Here is a 25,742-nt window from a genome sequence, read left to right as displayed (position 1 = left end):
AAAAGGGCATGTCCAATTTTGGTTTTGCAATGAAATCCTTTGTTAATCCTCATCGACACTCCCCAACGGTTTTTAATGCTATCAAAACTTTTAACAATATTGCAACTTTTTAAAGGTTTTCACTTTCAGAAGTTATGATCCTTCGATTGTCAATGTTCTGATCTCCTCCGAGCTTCGACGTTGCGATGCACTGATACCTGACCTTTGATATGCGATCACCGATATGCCTGATTCTCCGATGTGCAATCATCGATCTTCGATGTCGATGGACCTCTGATATGTGATCTCTGATATATCGGACCTCTGATATTCCTTCCTAAGGCTTCAATCCTTGAACTTCAACAGACCATATCTTTTGATCCAAGAGTCCATTTTTGGATTTCCGCATATCGTTGGAAATCTTGTTTAGAGAACTTTCCAATGGAGAGGGTTTGAATTAGCTTTGAGTCCTTATACAGCTTGGATGATGATTGCAAGCTTCTCTGATTATTTGCATTCTTTTGACATCATTTGGCACCATTCGAACAATTTTGCAGTGAATGATAACATTGGCTCCAATTGGGCATAGTGCCTTGCTAGCAAGGTGTTGAGAACCTGTAGACTAGTATGCTTCACCATTGGGCATGGAGTCAAAAGTATAATGAAACCATAAAACTAGAAAACCTTTTTGGAACTTTATTTACTGGGAGTCTTTTCCTCATAATACAAAAATGTAGAATTATCACTTCTAGAAATGGGAAATTAAATTCTCACCTGGTGAGCACATTTATGTAAAACTCCTACTTATGTACAAGGCTCAATTCACCCAAGTGAAGTCAACCTTCCAATGATACCATCTCAACATCAGATTATTGGACCTTATGCCACCATTCTCTAGAAATTCTACAATTATAACAGGTATGTACCACATAGAGTATTTGGACCAAAATTTTGATATGTGCCCCCAACTCAATAGTTGATGCTCAACTCTTTTAATCTCCTCCATGAACCTTGTAATTGGGTTGTGTTCTTGAAAATCAGTGACTAAAATATACATGCACCCCACAAGAACTTCAGACCAAAAATTTGACACATACCTTGGAATTGATGTATATTGTTGCAAGCTAAAGAAAGATGCCATGTAGTCAGCTACTAGATCATGGAATTGACGAGAAAAATTTATAGTTGTCTCCCCTTCTTGAACAATTTCCAGGGAGGAATCTTTCTACAACAGGCAACCATAGGCATTTCTTGTATCTTCAACTTTGGGCTCCTCTTGAAGAAGTTTTTGTTGGTCATCTTCTCCCCACTTATTTGTAAGTAGATCTCTTTGAAAGCCTGCAACAATCTCATCCTCCTCTGAATCATCTGAATCACAGATTGGAGAATATATATTGACTTTAAGATAAGCTTCTTGAACTTGTTCTCCATTTGAAGGATGTGGATCATAAACTGGAGCCTCTTTAGTAACCTCCTAGTGGGCTTCCTCTTTTTTTGCAACTTCCCATGACTAGGACTATTGTATTCTTGCATTGCTCAACATCCCATCGAATTCATACGAATCATAAGAAGGAGAATCAAAAAATTCGGTAGAATAAGATCTCTGAGGGTCTATTTGCAACTTGATAATGTCTCCCTCTTCCCTTTCTTGATCGGTGGGTGATGCTTCTTATGTTTTCTTGGAGTTAATCCCCACAAACATCTTCAACAAGATCATTAACCTTAGAAATATTTTCAACATTAAAATGTGCACAAAAATCTTCAAACAAAGCACTCGGTGGATATAATCTTTTGCAAAAAAAGATAAATGCCATGTGAAATCTCTTTAAGGAAGATATGTTTCCATAAGGTATTGTTTTGTACCAAACTCTAGAATCTTCATCTAAATAATACATGAACAATTTCATTTTCACATCTTCAAAAACAATACCCAGTTGTTCCATGCATTCATGAAAATCCTTGAGGTGTTTCTCTGGCCTTCTATCTGTGTTTCCGTTGAATCTGGGCAAATAGGTATACCATTCATGAATTGAAGGACATGATGGGGATAACCAGCAACAAAAGAAAAGTCCAGTGCGGAAAATTTTTTGGACATGAATGCAGTAATGGCCATTTTGAAAACCCCTTTAGGTGTGTGATCTCAAGTTCATATGTAGGGGAAGTTTTCCGATGTTTATCATAAGAGCAAGTATGAGGCCTCTTGACAGCTAGGATGACCAAATAAGGATATAAATAGTGGGGTCGTTAAGGTGTTTACAATATTATTCAAACAATGGAGTCACCAAGGTGAGATATCTTCAACCCACACATCCCTTGCTGACCCGACAGAGTGAATGTAAAAATTGTTGTACCCAGGGAAAATTATTCTGATTCGTTCCTCGACAAGAACACCAGAAAGATGTTGTAGATTTTTCTATCTCTTGTCACACAATCGCTTTAGAAGATGTAGAAACCTCCTAGAGACAAATACCAAGTTGAGAGAAAGGGGTCAGTGCTTAGGGCATCCGAGAGGAGAGCTTTTGAAGATTACCGGTAGGGCTTTATGTCGCACTCCATATGTCATGTAGTTTGAAAAGAGATAATTTAGGGACTTGGTTCAATAGTCCTTCATCAAGGTAAACTCAAGAAAACACATAGATCTAAATATTCAAGGGGTAAATATGGCTAATCTCAAAGAGAAATGTCTTAGTTCTGGTGGCTGACACACAACAATAGGAAACTTAACATTGTTGTTGTAGTATACATGAACAAAAGGAAGGACAGGAGGGGAATTGATGCAGAGGGTTGGATAAAACACGGAATCCTAAGCAACAATATCCAATAGAAATATTAAAGAGTGAGGAGATGAAAATGTAGAAAGAGTGGAGTGCAAATTAAGGTCTCAAACTCTATGCCTCATGAATACATTTTTCACCAAACAACAATAAGTAAATATGTTCACATACACGTACTGTAAGCTATTAAATAACACAAGTAAATTTGTAGTTAACACACGTACTTTTTACTACTTAGAAGCAACCATACAACCATAAGGAGAGTGATACCAGCAGCTTCATTACACAATTTCAGAGGATGAAATACATACATAAAGTGATAAACAAAGGGGAAACATATTGCGCATTTCTATGATTGGAATCAACAAAACAGTTTCAATAATCCTTGAAGATGGGGTCCAAATCACCAGTCCATCACATTTATCAATTGTATCAGCCCAAGGACCTCATGAACAAGTAAATTGAACCAAAGTGGAACCACAAAATTCAGGCCTCTTGGGTGCAGAATTCTGGAACCTCTGTTAAGTGTTTCTTCCCTCTTTTTATAAGAAGAGGGGGAGCTTTGAAAGCAATTACTTAATATATCAGTGAAGCTGCAACTGTTTGATCGACTAGCTATCTCAGCGTGTGAAGGGATGTTGCCAAAATCATTACAAAGGATTTGATTCCTTTCTTTAAAATGCATAAATTACATAATAAAGAAATAAGGAAAATTGAATTATGGTTGAGGAAAATATCTCCCTGTCATTCCTGTGATGGCCTCTGATCCGACCACATCTTTTCCATGATGTTCTTCTTTAGCTACTTGGTCGATTCGCCTGTCACTTTCCTCTTAACTACTTGAACTTCCCACTTTCTAGAGCCGGGAGCGATCAACTTTGATGGCCTTGGTGGTTTTCAGGAATCATAGTTGCCAACTCATCCATATCTTACCTCTCTCTATCACACTATTGGAGCCCAATATGTCATGTAATATTACCATAGTGCTATATCAGAGCTTTGCCTTATCGGAAGATTATTATTAAAATACATTACGAAAACAACAAGTTTTGATGCCCTTGGCCCTTTATTAACTGCTCTGCGCCCTTGGTTCGTTGATTTCTTACGACCATGTGCCAACCCCAATATCGAAGCCCCCTTACCAGAACTTTTTCAAGCGCCAACTATTATAAAGTGTCGAAATCCTAAACCTCCGATATGCAATCTCCGATATGATGTCATCACTACACATGGCACCTCTTGAGTGGTGACACGTGTCACCCAAATTTTCCCCCTTAGGCCCCTCAAAATGCCAAAACTGTTTGCCACATGTCCTGTCGTACCGCCACGTCAGATGTCATTGTAACTTTATCAGAACCAATCATATGTTGCCACGTGTCTTTATCGAAGCCAATCATATGCTGCCATGTGTATCTTATCAGAACCAATCATATGATTCCATGTGTCCTACTAGAGGAGAGAGAAAAGGGCCCATCCACCGGTGGTTTTGAGATGAAATCCTTTGTTAATCCTTACTGACGCTCCCCGATGGTTATTAATGCTATCAGAAGTTTTAATAATATCGTAACTTTTTAAAGGTTTTCACTTTCAGAAGTTCTGATCCTTCAATTTCCGATGTTCCGATCTCCTCTGAGCTCTCACGCTGCGATGCACTGATAGCTGATCTCTTATATGTGATTGTCGGTATGCGATCATCGATATGCATGATTCTTTGATGTGTGATCGTCAATACCCGATGTCGTTGGACATCCGATATGTGATCTCCAATATATCAAACCTCCGATATTCCTTCCTAAGGCTTCAAACCTTGAATTTCAGCAAACCATATCTTTTGATCCAGGAGTCCATTGTTGGACTTCCACATATCGTTGGAAAGCTTGTTCAAAGCACTTTTCGATGGAGAGGGTCCTATTTAGGCTTTGAGTCCTTCTGTGACTTAGATGATGACTGCAAGCTTCTCTTCTATTTTCCATTATTTTGACATCATTTGGCACCATTCGAACAATTTTGCAATGCGTGATAACAGGATGTATAAGGGCCATTATCCCTCGTATAGGAGCCCTGGACTGTTGTATTATTAAGATTGATTAATATAACGAAGTCAGGTTATTGTACAAATTGTGTAAAAATTTATCTATATTTTTTTCACTAATAGATTTACTATTTTTATATTCCTCTATGCAAAGTAGCTTCATTCTGATTTTTGGTTTGGTAGCGTTAGTGATTTAAGATTCTATCCTATACACCAGGATCGTGGAAAATAAACATGGTATCAAAGCATGTCTGAGTTACTTTGAAGGGACAGTGAATCAGAGTGTGCACAAAAAGTAACTTAGAGGAAGTTGTGGGTGTCTAGATCATGGATCGGAGGGTTTAGTTGAAGACATGGAGATGTGGTCTTGACTTGCTTGGCAGTGAGATTGGCTAGGAGTTCTGGTGGATTGGTGGTGAGCTCAGTGAAAAATAATTTTTTTGTAGGGCAAGTTGTTGATCGTGGACTTGCTATGACTTGTCATGGATGGTTGGGACAACTCGAGCATTTCTTTGGCATGGATGAGATCAATATGATCAAGATTGCTTCATGTGATGGGCTACAGATTGGCAGACTAGTGCCTTCATCAGATCATGATGTTTCTTATCCGAGATTGGAGGGATTCGCACAAGTGGTATTTGATCCAGGAGGATGAGTGTTTGCAGGACTGATCCACTGGAGATCGTGTAGGCTCGGATGGAGTCTAGCCTTCAAGGGAGCAACCCTATGAAGGTTTGGGATCTTCAAGTTCATATGTGATGAGGCAGAGGCACTACCGAGATTGTAGGGTTCATTTTACATAGTATGTTGCAATGATGGACGTCAGATGGGATAGTGGCATTGGAGATGATGGTGATGATGGAGACTTCCTAGTGTTGGAAGTACCTCTCTTTCTAAGAGGGAGTGTTGATATTTGTAGCTTGGGAGGCATTCCAAACCCTAGTTTTGAGGGTCATGGAGGAGTTGGCACTCAAGTATGGCTTGTGAGCTTAGAACCCAAGCTTGTGGGATTTTCACCTGAGCATGTGGGTGTGAATCCATGTGGATATTTGGACATATCATGGATGGAGATGATAGAGGACACCGCAACGAACCAATTCCATCGAAAATCATTGAAATCCAAGTTGTCTATGTGAAGATATGAATTTTTGAAGTTAAACCTGGGAATATTTTCTAGAGAAGTCAACTAAACCTTGACATGAGGTGGCCCTTTGATGGGATATACATTTCCCTAGAGAATTGTATTAAAATAGGTGAGTTACACCTCATTTGAGACAAATTCAAGTGAAGTCAATCATCAAAGAGATTTGTGATTTGGACAACGAGTTAGGGCAACAAAGATGCAAGGGTAGGAGCACAAGTTATGGAAAGTTATAACTGAAATTTGGTGTGATTTACCTTGTGGAAGATGTCACAGGTATGAGACAGATTGTATGAGGCTTAGGAGACCTATTTGGTGTGCTTTGTCACTAGTTTTGGGTGTGTTCTTCTTGCATACCTAAGTCATTGTCACAGAGGTAAGTTGGGACTGTTTTGTGCATGTTTTGGTTATGCATATCCACGTTTACAGGGCTACGATGATGGACTACTACAACAATAGTTGGGAGTTGAAGTTTAAAGGGTCAGGAGGTGTTATAGCTCTGATACCACTTGCTGTAGATCTAACCCAAGAATATTATAGATCTGATATGAAAATATAAGAAAATACAAATAAACCCAAAAATAATATGAAATGATTCTTTATAGATCAAACCCTTAAGGTAGGGCAACACCATACATTCACTCCTTAAGGAAGGAGAACACTCCACAAGCCATATGCATGTTCATACAATAATCATTGACTATCTTCCTTGACTTGGAGTGTCTAGCCTCTATATAGGCCTCATACATACAGTACCATGGGTCATTACCATGGTTCCCTCATACCATCAATTAATACCATGGGTCCATTACGTTATTATTAACTATTTGTGGTCCCTTACATGATATGGGTTAACCACCTTATTTATTACTATGGCCCATCCCATTATTACATTATTACCTTGGGTACCTCCCTTGGTACCCAATATTATCCCCCCTAGGTATATAACATTCCACCCCCCTAAGCATGTTTCGTCCCCGAAACATGGGAAGAACACAAATAATAAGATCTACTCAAAAGAGTAGTCCACTAGTACCATGAACGTGCATCTAGCCATCCAAGAGAAAGGTGAACCCTCGATCTCGCTGGTGCCTCGCTCGCTTGAGATGGAAGTTGACTGTGGCAGCTCTTCTGTGTGTAGTAGGTGGATCGTCGCTCCTCACTATCCGTCATACGGGGGTTGTTGTCCTTGTGGCTAATTGGTTGCCATCTTGTTGGTTGTTGTCTTGCGGGGTGATGTGGGTGATGATATGTTGAAGTTTTAACCCACTGTGTCTTTTTCTTTAATTCACCCTGCTGTGGTGCCCATTGTGGTGTCTTCTTTTCCAATATGACTTCAACCACTGAACCCTCATCAGATGTGTCAGCACCTGTTACCTTTTCAGCTTCAGCCTCTGTTTGTGTTTGATTTTCGACCATCAACTGCTCATCATCTGATATGTCATTCCCTAGAAAATCTTCTGCGTCAACTTCCGTGGACTCTACCTGTTTATTGATGGAAATATCCTGTAATGTAATTTTCTTCTTTTTATACCAGAGCTTCAGGAATTTCTTCTACACATTAATATTTATAGTACCCACTGATTCCATCCACGGGTATCCCAAAACAACATCCATATTATCTGTCTCTGAAGCATAAAAATCACCATGCAACACATACTTATCCATAGAAATCTTCAAATCCTTATACACTTGAACATCCTCATTATCAATCTGTGCAGTTTCAATGTGTTGTGCTGGAACTTGCAATCTTTTTGCCAAATTAACACTTATAAGATTTTGCTTGCAACTAGGATTTATAGACACAATGATTTTCTCCTTCTGAATCAATCCATGAACCTGCAATAAAGATATACCAGTAGGAAATAACCCCATATGTTTCTCCTTATCTTGTTTTCTAGCATGAGACCATCTGTCTAAAAGGAATTTTTCAAATGCTTCATCAGGCAGGTTGTAACACTTCGTTTGGTTAAGTAATCCCCACCATGTGGCCGCCTCATCTCTAAAATCCTCCACTGCCCACCATTTCCATTTGTTTTTCCATACCCACTTCTTTTGTTTTATGTATTCTTCAATAGTAGGACCACTATCTTTTCCTGTAAAATAAAGAACCTTGCTAGAAGCCATGAAGAGAGTTTTGAAAAAAAATCACTTACTTGGCGAAAATTTGAAATTGTCACAGTTTAGTCAATATTGCTCAGAATCCCTATTATGACCTGTTTTTGGAAATGGAACAATCATTCTGCATCTGCCCATGTGGTAGAAATCTTGATCCAGGCACTTGGAATTTCAGATCTGCGCTGCAACTCTCCCGCCGTCACCAAAATTTGTGCAAAAAGAGCTGATTTTAAATCAGCGATATCTCCCTCATCCGGACTCCGATTCGACTGATTTTTTTTTTAAATTGAGTGTTTTTTCACACAAAATCCAGATCTACAATTATATTTTGCAGATCATGCACTAGGACGTCCAGATCTGCACCGCAAACTCGCTTCCCTAAAAAATTGTCTGCAACCCCACTGATTTTTAGATCAGTGATATCTCCTTCATCCAGACTCCGATTCAACCGATTTTTTTTTTTTAAATCGGCTATTTTTTCACAAAGAATACAGATCTGCAATTAGATTTTGCAGATCTTACACCACAACATACAGATCTGATCTGCAAACTCGCCGCCCCCGAAATCCTGCAAAAATTAAAAAAAAAAAATCTCCACTTTTGTGCCCAAGAAAGTGCTCTGATACCACTTGTTATAGCTATAAACCAGAATATATGAGAAATAATAAATATACTCAATAATAACAAGATAGAAATAGATAGAAATTCTTCTTTATTATCAAACCCTTAAGGTAGGGCAACACCATACATTCACTCCTTAAGGAAGGAGAACACTCCACAAGCCATATGCCTGTTCATACAATAATCCTTCACTCTCTCCCATGTGGAGTCTCTAGCCTCTATATAGACCTCATACATACAATACCATGGGTCATTACCATGGTTCCCTCATACCATCAACTAATACCATGGGTCCATTACATTATTATTAACTATTTGTGGTCCCTTACATGATATGGGTTAACCACCTTATTTATTACTATGGCCCATCCCATTATTACATTATTACCTTGGGTACCTCCCTTGGTACCCCATATTATCCCCCCTAGGTATATAACAAGAGGCCTAGAAAGGTCCTCCTAACCAGGTTGCAGTATTATCTAAGGGAAGTGAGGGAAAACAAAGGTGTGCTCCTATTATATTAGGCTTGTTTGCAATGTTGGTGTGGGAAGATTAGTTGTCGTCTAAGCTGAGTGTTGTAGGGGGCCTTGTGGAGGTTCCCAAGGCTTATAACAACACCTTCGATACCTTGCAACCAACAAATAAAGGAAACAACATGATTGGAGAAGTTCATGGCATTGGTTTAGGGTTGTTGGGTGCCCTAACCAGACTTACAGGTGTAAAAAACCTAAGGCAAGGAGGCAGCAACAATATGTTGTAGATGACTCCTTGATGATGGATGAATGCTAGTTAGATGGTTGTCTTAGAAGAGGAAAATTTGGAGAAGTTTGTTAGCATCCAAGGGGAAGTGTTACCATAGTGGTTGGATACACTAACAAGGAGCAGATGCTACAACAAGGATTGGTCATTCGTGATTTGTTGGAGGGAAGCATGAGAGTGGACCAAGTGTGGACAATGGATTGGGAATTTATGGTCTGATGGAGGGAAGCGTGATAGTGCCAAAGTTGGAGCCTAGTGTGCACCATCTTCATGGACTTAGGTGGTTTCTAGAATGGTAGAAAAAGAGATAAAGGGTCTGATCAGCTAGGAGCAATTTGAGTAGCCCTAAATTTGCGTGTGGAGAAAGGCATGTACAACAGAAGTTGGGCAATCCTCTTAGCCCATGTTCATTGTTGGAGAAGGAATTATAGCAATGATTGGTGGCAGTATTCCTTCCCAATTTTAGTCTTCATTGGAGCAGCGCAAGAAGACTATAGTGGGATAAGTCCTTGAGTAGCTAAGGAGCAGCAATGGGTAGTTGTGGGTTTATCTCAAACGGAGTTATGAAAAACTCAACAGGAGTCTCGATGTGTTGATGCGTTGATGGATGAATGATCAACAAGAGAGAAGATTGTTGAGCCGAGATTCAGTGACCAGATGGACTTGGAGCATAGATAGAGGCAGATGTTGTAGATGGGGAGTTGAAATATTGGGCATATGTGTACAGTGTATGACCAATGCAGATGTGAGGAGCTCTAAATCAGCTAGACGATCAATGCATCTCGTATGGGCAGATTGGTGGTCAATGGACTGACACCAAGCCTCAATTTTGTATCTTTGTATCAGTGGATGTATTAGAGCCATTATCCCTCGTACAGGAGCCCTAGACTATCGTATTATTGAGATTGGTTAATATAACACATTTGGATTATTGTTCAAAATTATGTAAAAAGTTGTCTATATTTTGTGCACTAGTAGATTTACTATTGTTTATACTCTGATGTGCAAAGTAGCTTCATTGTGATTCTTGGTTTGGTAGTATCAGTGATTTAGGATTATATCCTAGACACCGGGATGGTGGAAAATTGACATGGTATCAGAGAGTGTTTGAGCTACGTTGAAGGGACAGTGAATCAGAGTGTACACAACAAAGTAACTCAGAGGGAGTTGTGGGTGTCTAGATCATGGAGTAAAGGGTTCAACTGAAGACATGGAGATGCGGTCTTGATTGTCTTAGTATTGGTATTAGTTGGGAGTTTTGGTAGATTGGTGGTAAGCCTAATGAACAAAAGTTTATTGTAGGGAAATTTGTTGATCATGGACTTCCTATGACTTGTCATGGATGGTTGGGACAACTCAAGGATCACTTTTTCATGGATGAGATCAGGATAATCGAAATTACTTCATGTGATGGACTACATATTGGTAGACTAGAGTCTTCATCATATCATGAAGTTGGATATCCAATATTGGAGGGATTTACACGAGTGGTATTTGATCCAGGAGGATGAGTGCTTATAGGACCTAGCCAGTGCAGATCTTGTAGGCTCAGAGGGAGTCTAACCTTAGAGGGAGTAACCCTATGAGAGTTTGGGATCTTTAGGTTCATATGTGATGAGGCAGAGGCACTACCAAGATTGCAGGGTTCATTCGACAAAGTATGTTATAGTGATGGACATCAGATGGGCTAGTGTCGACAGAGATAATGATGACGGAGAATTCCTAGTGTTGGAAGTACCTCTCTCGCTAAGAGGGTGTGTTGAGATTTGTAGCTTGGGAAGTACTCCAAACCCTAGGCTTGAGGGTTGTGAGGATTTGGAACACAAGTATGGATTTTGGGCTTAGAATCCAAGCCTGTGGGATTTACACCTAAGCATATGGGTGTGAATCCATGTGGATGTTTGGACATGTGATGGATGGAAATGATAAAGGATATCGAGACGAATCAAATGCATCGAAATCTAAGTTGTCTATGTGAAGATATGATTTTTTGAAGTTAAGTGTGGGAAAATTGTCTATAGAAGCCAACTTAGCCTTGACATGAGGTGGCCTTTTGATGGGCTAGACGTTGCCCTAGAGACTTGTATAAAAATAGGTGATTCAAACCTCATTTGAGACAAATTCAAGTGAATTCAATCATGAAAGAGAGCTATGATTTGGACAATGAGTTAGGGTAGGAAGGATGCAAGGGTAGGAGCACAAGCTATGGAAGGTTATCTCTGAAATTTGGTGCGAGTTACCTTGTGGAGGATGTCGCAAGCCTGAGGCAAATTGTATGAGGCTTGGGAGACCTATTTGGTGTGCTTTGTCACTAGTTTTGGGTGCATTCTTCTTGCAAACCTAAGATGTTGTTATAAAGATAAGTCGGGACTATTTTGTGCATGTTTTGGGTATGCATATCTCTGCTTACAGGGCCGCAGTGATGGAATGCTACAACAGTAGTTAGGAGGTGAATTTTAGAGGGTTGAGAGGTCTAGAAAGGCCCTCCTAACCAGGCCACAATCTTCTCTAAGGGCAGCGAGGGAAAACATGGGTATTGTCCTATTGTATTGGGCTTGTTTGTAGTGTTGGTTTGGGAAAATTAGTTGTGGTCTGATTTGATTGTTGTAGGGAGCCTACTGGAGGTGCCCAAGACCTACAAAAACACCTTCGATACCTTGCAACCAACAACTAAAGGAAACAACCTGATTGGAGAAGTTTAGGGCACTGGTTTAGGGTTTTTGTGTGCCCTAACTAGACTTGCAAGTGCACAGAAACCAAGGCAAGGAGGCAACAACGACATGTTGTAGATGACTCCTTGATGATGGATGAATGCTAGTTGGATGGGTTTCCTAAAAGAAGACGGTTTGGAGAATTTTGTTAGCAGCCTAGAGGAAGGGTTACCATAGTGGTTGGATTCCCTAAATAGGAGCAGATCCTACAACAAGGATTGGTCACTTGTGGTCCATTAGAGGGAAGCATGAGGTGGACCAAGTGTGGACAATGGAATGGCCATTTATGGTCTTTTGGAGGGCATCGTGATATTGCCCAAGTTGGAGCTCGGTGTGCACCATATTCATGGACTTAGGTGGTTTCCAGAGTGGCAAAAGAAGAGCTCAAGGGTTTGATAATCTAAGAGTAGTTTGAGTAGCCCTAGATTTTCATGTGGAGGACATCAACAATAGAAGTTGGGAAGTCGTCAAAGCCTGTGTTCATTTCCGGAGATGGACTTCTAGTAGTGATAGGTGGTAGCCCTCCGTGTCCAATGTTAGTATTCATTGGAGCAACGCATGAAGACTATAATGGGTTGAAGTCCCTAAGTAGCTGAGGAGCAGCAGTAGGAAGTTGTGAGTTGTTCACAAACAGAGTTGTGAACAACTCAATAGGAGTCTTAAAGTGTTGATGCGTTGATGGACAAACGATCAACGAGAGAGCAAATTGTTGAGTTGAGATTCAATGGCAAGATGGACTTGGAGCATTGATAGAGGTAGATGTTGCAGATGGGGAGCCAAAGGACCAGGCAAATTTCTACAGGGTATGACCAAGGTAGTTGTGAGGAGCGCTAGAAGGTTAGTGTATCTTGTATGGGAAGATTGGTTGTTGATGGACTAACACGAAGCCCTAGTTTTGTATCTTTATATCAGTGGATGTATGAGGGTCATTATTCCTAGTACAGGAGCCCTAGATTGTTGCATTATTTAGATTGATTAATATAATGAAGTTGGGTTATTGTACAAAATTGTGTAAAAAAAATTCTCTATTTTTTGCACTACTAGATTGCAAAGTATCTTCATTCTGATTCTTGGTTTGGTAGTGTCAATGACTTAAGATTCTATCCTAGACACCAGGACCGTGGAAAATCAACAATCATCCCACTACCCTTATCCTTGTGCCTCCCTTTTTTTCTCCTCTTACACCTCTGGGCTGGGGACCACTGGGACACATCATCCTTGTTCTATCACCCCCAAATTCTTCTATCCGGTGCCCAATTTATACCATTGGCATAGAACCTCGAGAGAAATTCTTTGGGACATGTTGCATAGTGGGCCATCCCTCTGCACTCCCTTGCTTCAGGTTAGCCCACGAGGTGGTGGTGCCACATCACCCTGCACCTAACCATTGCAATCCTCTCATGACTAATCCTCCTTCCGTACCTCCAGGGTGGGGACCACCAGGGCACGTCATCCCTGTCCCTTCACCCTAGTGACCCTCCTTGTGATTGCTCCTTTTTTTGCTAAGAGAGGACCATCAAGACACATTATCCCATCCTCATTATCTCGACATTCCTCTATTGTGTGCCTTTTTGGCTTCAGGGGACAACTCTCTAGGACGCATCATCCACCACTGTATATATATGAGTGTATGTGTGTTCATGTGTTTATATGCTTCGGAGCAACTCCTGATTACATAAGAACTGGTTCGAATATTTATTATGAGTTCTTCCTACATAAATATGTCATGCCCAGGGCCTCCACAACATCAACTTGACCATGAATCTAAGGGTTTTGGTCGAACCACTAAGATTATGTTGCCCTTAACAGTGCTTACATGCACTATCTACATTTTACACAAACTCAAGGCATGTGGTGCCAATATGAAAGTGAATCTCCCCGTATACAGAGCTTCATGGAAAAACACACACACAGGACCCATCAACATAATCTCACCCCTTTTCCAATTAACATTATGGGCCCTGCATTGCTTTACACACTCAGTGACCACAACACTAGTATTGATGCACACATGGATATCTTATAAAGATGATTCTCCCTTCATTCAAGCATTTAGGGAAAAATCACAGTTTTCAAAGTTCTTTAACAAAGTCTCTTTCTTTTTAAATTATCACTGCAATGTATGCAAATTTGAAGCCATTCAGTGCAACTTAAATTTAACAATAAAAAATATATCATTGTCTTCAACTAGGGTTCCTTTTTTTTCAAGTTAGATTTCTGTGAAATATAACTCGAATAATTGCAGGCTTTGCTCTGCTAATGTTTCCACCATTCAAACAGAAAAGAGATATCCATTCATTGAAATAACATGTATAAAAAGGACACTTATCTTATCTCTTATGGGCATCTAAGTTTGGGACAAGGACTCTCCACCCAACCATAGATAGATGCAACCAAGCTCACTCGCAACTATCACCCCCGAGCTAGATTCTAGAGACCAAGGGGCTTGCTCAAGGGATTGAAACACCAACTGTCGGTTGAAACAGGGACTCTAGAGTACCTCTTTTCTCCACCCACCAGCCACCCAACATTCAAACAAAGCACAGGGAATCCAGAGGCCAGTTTCCTCCACCCTCTAGCTGCCTAATTACAACCAATTAATACATACAGAGAATCCAGAGGCTTACTACCTCCACCCAAAACACAAAATGGAATCCAGATAAGCAAGTATCCACCCTAAACATAGTGGTTCCACCCACTCTAGTGAATCCAAAATCCACTGCAAAATCACAGCAAGAAAGGCTTCATAGGTCCTCCCTCCAGGAATCCAAGGACACTATCCTCCACCCATACCATCAAGGGAATCCATAGAAAACCATTTCCATCCTCTGGCGTTACAGGGAATCGAGGCATTGTTCTTCACCAAGGAGAGACCATCATTATGCCAGTCATGCCAACCGGATTGTTGTCACTATCTTCTCTTCTCTTCAACAAATAACAATGTAAACTTTAAAACGAGAACTGATACTGTTACTCGTTTCATAGAGATAACAAAAAGGTGACCCGATTTTGAAAAGGGGTGATGTAGAACACATGTTTTTTTTAGAGCATAGTTTTTGGCACTATAATTTTTTTTATGTACATTGTGTTTTAGAATGGTAGTGATTTTCATGCTAATTTTAAAAAGTGGTAATTCTACACGAGGCCCTTTTTTTAAAAGGCCTTTTTTTTTTACTTTAAATTTTATAATGTATGAAATGTAAATAATTATTTTCTAAATTTAATAATTTTTGAAGTGATCTTCTTCTTCATATTTTATTGTTTTTATTTTAATTTTTTTTTGTAGTGAGGTTTTTATTGTTTTGCATATTTAAAGAAGAAGGTCGATATTTTGAATTTTCGATATTCTACATATTTATACATCATTAATTAATTTTTCAATCCATATGAAATAATTGTCTCTAAAAAACAATAATTTTTAACAATTGACATAAAATAACCCTTTTTAACATAAATATAACTTAAAAAAATATAACACGTTTGATAATTTTATGCTAGAAATGACATGTCAAAATCACAATTTTTATAGGAAAATTTTAACTAAAAATGATTAAATAATAGTTTTTTTTTTTTTATGAATTTCATGTCAAAAAAATAATAATAATCATTTTTTTTCAAAAAATATGATTAACATAAAAATTAATGCGAAAATCACATAATACAAATATTGAATGCATAACAACCTTAATTGTATATGTATTCTTCTCATAAAATGTCAAAGTCAAAACATTACAAGTATAACTAATTAATAGTTACAAAAAGTGAGCTTGATTTCCAAGCATAATTTAAATTTAATCGACAATGTCACATAATCCAAACTCTTCGTCCTCTAGAGTTTCATCATTGTCTTCTTCCACAATATTTTATGCTTCATTTTGCTCATTTTCCTCTTCTAATGGATCTTTGATGTCTGCAAATCTCCCAATGTATGCCTTTCCAATCATTCTGTGTAATGATGGTTGGGGTTCCTTTGCCTTTTTTGCCACACGTGATTCACTAAAGTTTCCTTTCTTCAACCCAATTTCTTGCATTGCATCTGGAAGAAATTGAAGAGCATTAATTCTTTGTTGAATGAAATTGCACTATATTGAATTTTTTTCAATTGCAATGCAATTTCTTCCATTTTGAAGGCAACATACTAGTGTTGTACCTAATTATTAAGCACAAAAGAAATAATGAAGTAAATTAGTACAATGACATTAATTAAGAAATAACATATTGAAATTCAATTCCATATAATAAAACTTACCTGAGCGAGAAAATAAATCCAAAACCCAATCTCCTTCGTTTGGACATATGTCTATAAGATAGTTAATCAATAATTATGGTTTTTTATAAATGTTAACTATCTCTCATTTTGCTTCTTTGTCTTCATATGTTAGTTTTCTCACAACAACATCATAAGTCAGTGTTTGGCTATGACTCTTTCCATCTACCCGATTAAAAATCATAGACACATAGCTATCATCTTTTGCCCAACTATCAATATGGATGAACTCACAATCATTTATAAATGGTTGATCTTCATGGTTAAGAAGATTTGACTTTTGCCTGTAACATGAAATAGTAAAAGTCCAATTAATTTGTACATAAATGAATTTTTTAACATTAATCAAATATACATTTTAAACGCCTTACCATGTAAGTTTCATCCTTGAATTTGTTTTCCCCTTGAAGCTTGACAATAACATTGCCAATTGTGTGTCTGAATGAAATGTCACAAATCTCCATAATGGTGATGACGTGACTTCTAGAAATCCTCCAACTACTTTACTAAGAGCTTGATAAGTATAAGGGTCACTATTATAGTCAATGTTTTGAATATTGAAACCATGGGAAATATCTGCAATAACTAGGGCATAATCCCTTTTAGGTATGAGTTTAGCAATGTCTTCACAGTCACCTTGTATTACTTGATATTGAATAGTGTCTAGCCCATTCCAAATGAAATGAGTAAAAGTTGGATCAAGTTCAACATTCTTAATACATTGCTTCTTCAGTCTTTCGATCTTTATTTTTTCAATAAAAGTTCTGAAACTATCTAGTGCTCCATTATCATCCTTCTTCATCTTTTATAAAGTAAACAAATATATGTGTAAGTTATAAATTAAAAATAGTACACAGATGAATAAAAATGAATGTATAAATCAACATACCTTTTTAAATGCAAGATTAAAAAAATTTAATGTTGATGTAGAACTTGAATCTGGATAGTTGCATACAACATCATCCCAACTATCTTCATTCAACAATTTAACCATTTGTTCTTGAATTTTCATGTAATATGTATAACAAATACTACCAAGAACAATATGTTATATTTAAAAGGAAATTATAATTTAGAAATAAATAAAAATAATTCAACAAACTTACTTTTGAAATTCCTCAGACATTTCCTCCAATGATAATTCCCCTGACCTCACACGAGATAATATTTCTTTGACAATTTTTCATCCTTCACTCCTTGCAATGCTCTTCAAGGTGTGATAGTCATATCTTCTGGAAGCTGCTTCATTTCAGGACCTGATTTACTATTGCTACATATCGATGGCTTAGACTTTTTGACCTTATGTTTTTTAATGCCAATGTTTTCCCACGTGCTAAAAATCTCATTAATCAACTCCCATATATCTCTAGTTCTAAATGCCAATTGGAAAATGTTATCAACACCTTTGAATAAATCACTAAATTTGCTGCCTTTTCCACCTTTTGAATTGATTTTCTCTTCAATTGGATAGCCTATTTCCATACAACATTCCTTTTGGAAATCTACAGTAACATTTATCCTATCCCCACCACATTTTTCTTCAAATTCACTATGAATAAATCTAACCCTTTGGATGAAAGTCATATACATCCTATATTCATTATCTGAATTATGATCCCATGCCACTAACTTTGCTTTTGTATCCGATAAACTGGAAAAAATGATATATTTCATTGTTTCAAAATGTGGGTTATCAGGATATTCCTCCATCAATTGTCTTTGAGCTTCTACAGTATGGTTCCCCCCAAGCACATAATAATTGTATTCAAAACATTTTGACTTATCAAACGCTTCTTTGTTGGGAACTTGAACTGGATCAACAAGAAGCACATAATTAACCACATGAGCATATGGATTGTACCTAATCAATGTCTTCAAGTTGTGAACATGCAAATGATGTGACTTTCTGATTTGATATTGACATTGTCCCTCACTTGCCTTATAAATCTGTCTGACATTAAGCTGAAATGTATGACCACCCTCAATTAAGTTTCTCTTTGTCAATTTCTATTGAATGACATTTTGTTTTGTTTTGATAATGCCATCCTCTAAATCAACTTCGGGTGTAATGATTTCTCTGCTTTCTTTTGAAGTTTCACTAGGTTCTTGACTGTTGGTAATGACTACTTCAAAATGTTCAACTTTACATTTCTTCTTCATAACATTCTCATCATTCACTGTAACAGATCTAGTCTTGGGCATTGTTACTTTTGGTCTTTTACAGCTCTTCTTAGTTCCAATGTCATATTCAATAACGATAACATATTCTTCACTGCCAGTTTCAACTTCCTTGTCTTCAAAAGTAACTTGTCTACCCTTGCTAGATTTATCCACTAGAGGCTTTTTTTTAATCTCTTGGATGTAGTTTTGTAGCATCATGAATTACTACATTTTGTTTGTTTGCCATATCTTCTTCTAACACTGAGTAGAAATTGCTAACAACTTTTATAATATCATGCCCTATGAAATGAATGTCTTCCAACCTAATTGAACAACTTTCAACAAAATTCTGCCAAACAAAATATCATATGTCAAAAAAAGAAAGTTAAAAAGATATAGTGAGACAGTTACAAGAACGCAAAACACAAATATAAATAACAATATTTATGATATTTTGTTTAATCTCATTTACGATTTGTTTACACAACTTTGTAAATACCTCTCTTGTGTCATACAATGAATATGATAACTGGTATTTAATCCTTTCATATGACTTGAGCGGTTTTGTAAGTATGTAAACAACTTCATTGTCTGGTACCGAACACATGTCTATGACTCTTCCCATCACGTCATAAATTCCATTATCATTAGGTCTATCAATATATAGATATATTTGCACATTTTGGCTTTCCCTTTCTTTCACATATCATATTTTTTTATGGAAGTTTCACTTCTTTTGATTTCTTCTAGTATGAAATTATCTTCTTATCATTTGACGCACTTGAAATATTTGTAACCATCAGCTCAGGTGGGGTTCATTCACCAATGTTTTTTGAAGATCCACCTTTAAAAGTCTTTGGTCCAGAAAGATTCACATAAATCTTCTTTGATGCTATTTTCCTGAAAAAACACATAAATCAGTAAATGAAGAAAACATATTAACTTAAATTAACAACGAAAATGATAAATGATAATTAATTTTATAAATCATAACAATTTTGAAAAAAAAAAAAAAAAAACATCGCCTTGCCGCCGCCCCATGAAAATTAATTGGCCAACCGAGCCAGCTGTTGGGTCCGACACCCTAGCCCAACATAGTGGCCCAACCACTACCCTCTGCCCATCCTCGGCCCGCACCACCCCGGCGGGCGCGAGGGAGGGGTTGCCTTAGCACCCCCCTGGGGTGGCGCAGGGGGAGGCTACGGCAACCCCCCCCCCCCCCCGCCCCACGCGGGGTGGTGGGAGGGGAGGCTGTTGCAGCCCTCCTTCCCTCCCCCACCCCGCGCGGGGTGGTGGGAGGGGAGGTTGCTGCAGGCCCCCACTCCCCCCCCCCCCGCGCCCCCCGGGCAGCCTGCCCGCCCACGGGGTGGCGGAACGACTCAACAGTCGGCTTGCTACCTCGAAGGCCGCCAGGGTGGCAGCCTCCCCCCGCGCCACCTCGGCGGCCCATCCACCAGCGGACTGGCGGGGGGACTGTTGTGTTGCCCTGTCACCCTATGGGCGGGCGGGGGGGGGGGGGGGGGGGCGCTGCTTCGGGCGGGGGGGGCGTTGCTATAGGCACCCCCCCCCCCCCCCCCCTCCCCAGCGACCCCCAACCCCGCGGGGGGGTGGGCCGTTGGAGTGGCACGGGTGGGAGGGCTGCTACGTGCCACCCCAGTGCCCCCCCCCCCCCCCCGCGGGGTGGTGGGGAAATCCTGAGAATTGCCCTGCCACCCGACAAGTGGGCGGGCCAACCATCCCCATCGCCCCTAACCTACGGGTCTGTTTGGCCGTCATGAGCATTACTAGGTTCGTTTGGCCACTGTGAACATTATCGGGCCCGTTTGGCCGCCATGAGCTTTACCAGGCCCACCATGCCCACAACAGACATAGTGGGTAAATTTGGCCCGCAAAAAGTTTTAATTAAAAAATAAAAAATAACAATTAAACTTCATTAAACTTATTTAATATTAAAAGCAAGGAAAAAAATTAACTAACTTTTTAATTGCGAGAATTCTCGGTTGAATATGTTGTTGATAGCAATGTAGCTGCTCCACAAATTCGCTCCAAGTCTTTCAATGAACCTCGAAAAACCTTGATGTGATGTGAGTAATAGTGATAATGAAATTTATTATATAGGTGAAATTATGGAGATGTTTTATCGTACGGTTAATGTGAGATTAATTTATTTTAAAAAAATTACCATTTTTATGGAGATATAAGAAACTATGATAAAGTGAATATTATGGAATTGTTTTACAATGCAGTGAATGTGGGATTAATTTCTTCTAGAATATATTATAAAAATTAAAAAAACATTCAATTGTTTAGTAAATATTATATAGTTTAACTATTAAAATAATTTAGATAAAAGTTTTAGTTTACAATTTTAAATTTAAAGATTTATTTCATAAAAAAATTAATTAACATTTTTCAATAAATTGTAGAATAAAATATTGAAGGGAAATACATGAAACAAAAATTTTGGAGGGAAATATTTTGGCGAAACTTTTTGGAAGGAAAATTTCATTCTCTAAGCTATATAATATCTCTAGGAGAGTTTGCATTTGTATCATTCAACCTCTTCTATTTGAAAGGGATGGATTCTCCTAATAGTGAAGTTTCGCTTTGTACAACATCAACATCTTCATCGCGTAACAACTTTATTCATATTGATGAATATAATGGAAATTATTCCACTATGAATAGAAAGTCAATTCTTCCACTTAATCCTAATCCTAAGGACTATGAGAGCAACACTAATGAAAGAGGCGATGGAGAATTTCAAATAAAGAAAGAGTCACGGATTCCACTTAGTCCTAATTCTAAGGACTATGAGAGCAGTAGTGATGAAGAGCATGATGACGAATTTCAAAAGAATGGAGTGTCACGGTGTCCACTTAGTCCTAATCCTATGGACTATGAGAGCAGCAGTGATGAAGAGCATGATGATGAATTTCAAAAGAATGGAGTGTCACGGTGTCCACTTAGTCCTAATCCTAAGGACTATGAGAGCAGCAGTGATGAAGAGCATGATGACGAATTTCAAAAGAATGGAGTGTCACAGTGTCCACTTAGTCCTAATTCTAAGGACTATGAGAGCAGCAGTGATGAAGAGCATGATTACGAATTTCAAAAGAATGGAGTGTCACAGTGTCCACTTAGTCCTAATTCTAAGGACTATGAGAGCAGCAGTTATGAAGAGCATGATGATGAATTTCAAAAGAATGGAGTGTCACGGTGTCCTCTTAGTCCTGATTCTAAAGACTATGAGAGCAACAGTGATGAAGAGCGTCATGACGAATTTCAAAAGAATGGAGTGTCACAGTGTCCACTTAGTCCTAATTCTAAGGACTATGAGAGCAGCAGTGATGAAGAGCGTGATGATGAATTTCAAAAGAATGGAGTGTCATGGTGTCCTCTTAGTCCTAATTCTAAGAACTATGAGAGCAGCAGTGATGAAGAGCGTGATGAAAAATTTCAAAAGAATAGAGTGTCATGGTGTCCTCTTAGTCCTAATCCAATGGACTATGAGACCAGCAGTGATGAAGAGCATGATGACAAATTTCAAAATAATGGAGTGTCACGGTGTCCACTTAGTCCTAATCCTATGGACTATGAGAGCAGTAGTGATAAAGAGCATGATGAAAAATTTCAAAAGAATAGAGTTTCATGGCGCCCTATTAGTCCCAATCCTATGGATTATGAGAGCAATAGTGATGAAGGACAGGCTGAAGCACTTAGTCCTAATCCTAATGACGATAAAGGTAGCAGTGACAAAGTATAGGATGTAGCATTTTCAGTGAGTAAACAATCACATTTTCAACGTAGTCCTAATTCTATGGACTATGAGAGCAGCACCGACAATGCACATGAGGAAGAATATCCAATAAACATCGAGTCAAATTTTCCATTCAGTCCCAATTCTAAGGACTATGACAATAGCACTGAAGAAGGGGAAGATGAAGAATATCCTCCAAGTCAATATTTGAATAGCACAGCTGATCATAGTGTGGATAACATTCCTCTTAATGATGATGAAAATGCTTATACAAATGATGATCCAATGATGGAGATGTTGCCAAGAAATATTGTATCGAGGAGTATGAGCAAAACTTTTCGTATCAATGCAAGATGTTCTAGTTATACAAGGTGTAGAGCAAAATATTTGTTGAGAAGAAGTTTTATCAACGCTCTCATTTCAAGAGAATGTTGTCAAAAAGATTGCTTGAAACATATGGATTTCAAATTTGCATTATAGAGAAGGAAAAGATATTTGTCAATGAATAAAAGCATGCAAAATTCATATTTAGTTGGGTGCATACAATCTACATTGTCAGGTTATGATTATCATATTGGGTCTTTATTTATCTGTAGAAAGGCTTTCAAAATGTTTCATTCGATGGGGAATTTTCGTCTCTCGAGAATTCAAGAAAATTTGGAAAAGGATCCCACATTTTATTCAGAAGTACATCATAAAAGACAGTTTGGGCCATTATCAAATACTGCAATGTCATGGATGAAAGATTTCTTTTCAAAGCATGGAGAGTGTATGCCAAATAGAGAGACAATACATATTCCAGATAATTTTTCAAGATGAGAAATCTACAACATATACAAAGAATATGCAGAAGGTGCTGAGGGACATGACTGGTTTATTACATATCAATATTTTGTGAAGGTATGGAAGAAAGAATTCAATAATGTCCGTATTCCTAAGAAGACAAGGATGGGGATTTGCAGTACATGTGCTTCTCTTCAATCAAAAAGGGACAAATGTGAAGGGTCAGAAAGAGGTAAGCATTCATAACTTTAACTTTTAAAACTGTATAGTCATCAACTATGAAAACATATTTCTTAATGGCTTTCTTTTATGTTGTGTAGATTCAATTTTCAAAGAACTTCAAGAGCATCGTGAACAACAAACAAGTAAAAGGAAAAAGTTGTACAAGCATCGAAAGAAGTGTTATGATAATCCGAATAAATATTTGGGTTTGATAATTGATGGTATAGACCAGAAGAAAACACTTTTACCACATTTTGTTCGCACACCCAAAAATTTACAAGAGGAAAATTTTATTCAGTATCACTTGGTCAGTTGTATGGCCTTCAATGGGAAATTGTTGCCAAGGGTGTACTTCACAGCGCCAAATATTCATAATGATGCAAATCTGACAATAACCATAATTCATGATGTGCTTTCTCATTGGTCTTGTAATCTTCCTGAAGTTTTGTATCTACAATTGGACAACACTGCTGTGAAAACAAAAATCAGGTTGTTTTTGGATATCTAAACATGCTTGTTGAATTGAGAATTTTTCAGAAGGTAAAGGTTGGTTTCCTTCTTGTTGGGCACACTCATGACCATATTGATCAGATGTATAGTCGTTTTTCAGTCACATTGAGGAGGAAGGAAGTTGGGATATTGCCATCATTAATTGAATGTATTAAGAAATCATACATGCCAGAGCCTACTTTTGATGTGTTGGAATAAATTGTTGACATGCAAAGGTTTATTATGGGACCGCATGGTGAGGAAAATGCATTGAACAACTTAATGACATTAGCTTCTAACATCAATTTCGTATCAAAAAAATTGATGGGAAAACACTAATATGGGGCAAGAAGTATTCAACTACTGCAGAATGGGCACCATCATCAGGTTTGGAATTTTTGAAGTTCATTCTAGATCATCCAATATTTGCATCAAAAATATTGTTATTACAATCAGTTGGTGAAGTTCATAATGCACGAAGACAGAATAAAGATATAAGTTATTTTGATTGCCTAGAAGAAATTAAAAAATGTAATAGATATGCATATGAGTACTTTGACATTGTTGATTTAGTTTGGTGGGAGTCATTTTTCAATAATAAAAGTGATATCATTTCAACAACAACAAATGAAGATATACCTTTGAAAAAACCATTTATTTGGCCACAAAATGTGTCAAATGAACATGAGGAAATAAACATTGTTGAACAACAACAATCTCAAGGTATTATTAATTCTTCATAAGCAGAGGAAAGAGAGATGTATATTGGTTCCAGAAGATCTCGTGGACAACGTGAAGCCATGGAAAACCTTTACAGGGGTTCAGTATATAATATTAAGGAGGGTTGCATGATTGCAGTGCTAGCAAATGGAGATCCCAATGGCTATCCATTTTGGGTTGCTAAAGTTATAAAGGTCTTTACAGAAAATGAGGATGTTATAGGTGTTGAAGTACATTGGTATGCCACAAATACACACCCATTCAATGGTGTGTATAAGCCAGAGATAGTAGTTGACAAAAAAAATGGTGGAAAGAGAAAAAGAAAGGGTACAAATATAAATTGTCGCTGCACAGACATCTTAAAATTGGAGGATGTTAACATACCTGTTTATGACTTCAATTTAACAAAGAAAGGAACTCTTTGCTTCAAGACGATAGAGATTCTGAAAAGGTTGTTACCAAAAGGAACAGTGTTGAGATGGGAGTCTGCTGAAACCAGTTGTAGATCTACAAGAATTTTGAAACCTGAAATGGTGGGCATGCATGTGGACTCAGATGGGGCACTAGTTGATGAAAGAGAAGAATATGTAACATCTTCGTCAGCATCCAGTCACTCATCTAAAAATGTGAATTCTGATGGTGTGCAAGAATAATATGAGTGATTTTTTTATTTCCATATGGTGTTAAATTAGAAGTTATGAGTCATTTTTATGTTGTTGAATTATGCGTCTTAATTATGATAATTTTTATTGTTTAGAATATCTACAATGCAACATTAAATTATAGATATAATGTATGTTTCATTCAATATACAAATAATGACATTTGAATTCATTTAGTCATGTAATTTGTTCATAATGTCATGGTTTTTTTATTTTATGGTTGAAAAAATTCCAATTTCTTTTGTATCTAGCATGTTATGGTTGAAAACATGTTGAATTTATACTTCAGAAAGAAAAATGTTATTCTACCAAAAACATTAGTGTGTTTTTTCCTCATAAACAACTTTTTTTGGCACATAAAAAATCAGGTTTACTAGCATTTTTTAAAAATGTTGAAAATTTACCCTAAAAAAAATCATCATTCCAGTATCACCACTTTTTCGTTTTCAAGGCGTTTTTTGCACGAATTTTTTTTTTTTCACTACCATTTTTAAAACATGTTCAAAATTAACCCTAAAAAAAAACCATCGTTCCAATATACACA

This window comes from Pinus tabuliformis, chromosome 9, assembly GCF_031772625.1.
Source record: "Pinus tabuliformis cultivar Carrire ecotype Pingquan chromosome 9, CPIR1, whole genome shotgun sequence".
In the NCBI taxonomy this organism is placed as follows: Eukaryota; Viridiplantae; Streptophyta; class Pinopsida; order Pinales; family Pinaceae; genus Pinus; species Pinus tabuliformis.
The sequence above is the reverse complement of the archived record's forward strand: the minus strand, read 5'-3'. Positions refer to the sequence as shown.